Source organism: Echinops telfairi, unplaced genomic scaffold (genome assembly GCF_000313985.2).
Source record: "Echinops telfairi isolate 266 unplaced genomic scaffold, ASM31398v2 ScPeMD7_7417;HRSCAF=8455, whole genome shotgun sequence".
NCBI lineage: Eukaryota > Metazoa > Chordata > Mammalia > Afrosoricida > Tenrecidae > Echinops > Echinops telfairi.
The window spans coordinates 6,091,834-6,094,521 of NW_022111317.1; the positions used below are offsets into that span (position 1 = coordinate 6,091,834).

The 2,688-nt window shown below is 60.5% G+C and overlaps 1 protein-coding gene and 1 long non-coding RNA gene across 2 annotated transcripts in view; one reads left to right on the forward strand and one right to left on the reverse strand.

The window, feature by feature from the left end:
- The window catches only part of NRXN2 (neurexin 2), a 99,519-nt gene that overhangs the window by 74,016 nt on the left and 22,815 nt on the right, over positions 1 to 2,688 (forward strand). The window lies entirely within an intron of this gene.
- On the reverse strand, positions 684 to 1,990 carry LOC123522496. The gene is made up of 3 exons (XR_006680752.1): positions 1,882 to 1,990; positions 1,509 to 1,599; positions 684 to 943 (listed from the first exon to the last, which is right to left on the reverse strand). It is a non-coding gene; the product is annotated as an uncharacterized LOC123522496 (long non-coding RNA).

The window sequence follows — 2,688 nt, forward strand, 5'->3', positions numbered from 1 at the left end:
AGCTGGATGGTGTTCCCTGGAGGGGTGACTCCTGCTGAAACCAAGCAGACCAGATGCTACTTGGCAGAACACACACACACACACACACACACACACACACACACACTCACACACACTCACACACAACCACAACCACAGATGTGGAGAGACTGAGACTGGAGGGGACAGTGGGCTTCTGCGGATAGCAGACCTGAGGAGGTCAGCACGCTGCCCTCGCCGCCACCTTTGTCTCCATCCCACCCTGCAGCATTGGGTGTGATGGGCTCATTTGGGTGGGAGTTGGGAGGGTCCAGCTGCTGCCAGCACTGGGGCTCTTGGGAGGGGCTCGGTTTCTCCCTCCCCTTTGAAGAGTGCCCCACCCCACCACGCCTCCCTGGATGCTTTCCTGGTTCCCTGCCCCGCCCAGCCTGAGGGTTATCTTCATCTGATCTGTGATCTGGTCTTGGTGGCTTTTGAAGCCCTCTGGCTGCCAGGGTCTACAGACAGGGGTGAGCCAAGGTCTCCCCCCAGGGGGCTCAGTACGGAATAGGGGGTCCCTTTGTTGCTTTCTGGGACCATCTCTACTGGTGGCATTTGTGGTTGCTAAGCCCTTTCGTCTGACCCTCAGAGAAGACAGTGGGGTGAGACCATTTTTTGACCCTCAGAGAAGGGAGTGGTTGGAGACCCTTCTCCTGATCCTCTGTGGGGGGTCAGACCCAGAAGGGGCCAGGGGAAGAGCCCCCCCCCTCTGCTGTGTGACTGATGCGGGTGTGAAGGCTTCTGTCACCAAAGGTGGGGAGTAAAGCTCAGCCGGATCCTAGGTGCTCTGACTCCCAGTCCTGAGCTCCCTGTAAGCTATGCCGGACCACCTACTGCTCATGAGTCCTGGGTGGCAGTGGCCATGCTGATGATGGAGGAGAGGCCATCAGGATCTGGTCACCACTCCACTCCTCTGTGGTGGAGCCTGGGAACAGAAAGGGGCACAGGATGGCTTATGGGGCCTTGGGAGGGGTTAGGTTCGGATCCAGGTTCCAGGCAGATGGGATAGAATTGCTCTTGGGGCAGCTGGGGCTGGGAAGCAGGTGGAATGGGGGTGGGGGTGTGTCACCAGTCTAACACACTGGTCTGCGAGGCCAGGAGATCTGGACAAAGCTGGCCTAACACCAAGGTGGGTGCACCCCAAGAACTGCATGGGGACCATTGTGCTCAGCTCTGATGCCTCTGTCCCCACAAGGACAGGGGCAGGAACGGGGGCCCAGGAGAAGGACTGCCTGCCATTTCCCAGTCACATGGCTCTCCTCCTGGGTCTGCCTCTCCTCCTGGCCCCCCTTAGGGCTCTGGGTCTTCTACCGCTCTGTGACTGTTTCCCAGCAACCTGGCAGCAGTGTCCTGGAGACCCCGGAGGACCCCAGGGAGCTCTGGACTTGAAGGAAGGGAGAGGGGTGGGGCTGGGAGAGGCCAAGGGAGGCAGTCAGTCCTCTGAGGGCCGTCTGGTGGAGAAGAGACCAAGGTGTGGAGGGGGGCCTGACCTTCCAAACTGGCCGTTCCCCATTGGTGGCTTCAACATCTTGATCTGTGGCATGGGGACGCTGCCTGTGTCCCTCAAAGGCCCAAGGGCATCTGGGAAGACCGGGGAGAAAAAAGGAGAGAATGTGGAGCCAGAGGGGAAGGAGGCCAGGGCCTTTGGTAACTGGCCCCAGTGCCCGCACAGGCTCCCACCAGGCCTGCCCACTGGGCTCTCCAGCCAGCCTCTGTCTGGGCTCGGTCTCCCATCTCCCCACCTGCTACATCCTCTCTGCAGCCTCTATCGATCTCTTGCACACTTTTACCGCGCCCCCCCCCCACCCCGCACACTTCGTAGGTGCCCTCTGCCTCCCCTCCCCCCTTCCAGTTTCCACTTACTGATATTGATTGGCCTCTAGGCGGTTTCCCATCCTCTTCCAGCCATTGACTCCTCCCTGCTTCCTCTGGGACATACATTTTCTGCCTGCTCAGAGCTCCTCAGTCTGTTATCCAGAGTCAGGGGCCTCTGGACACAGGAGAGGGCAGGGGAGGGAGCTGGGGAGCCCTGCCCACTGCATTTGGCATCCTTCCGGACCCTTGTCCCTCTCTCTTCATTCTGTTCCAGATTCTTCTATTACTCCTAGGTCCCTGCTTACCCTTTATTCCTGCCCACAAACACTCTCTGGTCCAGGCTTGTGGACCCCATGTGGAGAGGGTGCCAAGGTGGTCTCTGGCACCCAGGATACTTCCATCTCCCACCCCTACACCCTTTGAGTGATAGCTATACAGAAGCCTCCCCAGGCCTGGGGTTGGGGATGGGGGGTGGTGGTGAACGGGCAGATCCCAGTGGGGGCGCTCTGATAGAATAACTTTCCCAGCTGGGCCTCCTTGGGGACAAAATGGGGTCTGGCCTCAGTGGGTATGCAGTGGACAGGTGTTCTGGTCCCCCGCGGAGGGAGGATAGAGGAGGATCTTGTGTCCAGGCAGGGGGAGGAGCGAAAGTCTGCGGGGCCGGCCTCTACCTACAGGGCCTTTCGAGCACTGGTGCGGGTGGGAGGGGGAGCGGCCTGGGCCCGTGAACAGACACGGGCGTGTGCGCGCACGCCTGCCTCTAGGAGCATGGGTACACGCCTGGCCAAGTGTGAGTCCGTGCGCCGGTGTGTACATGTGTGTCTGAGCCCGGGAGTGCGCGCGCGCGCGCGCGCG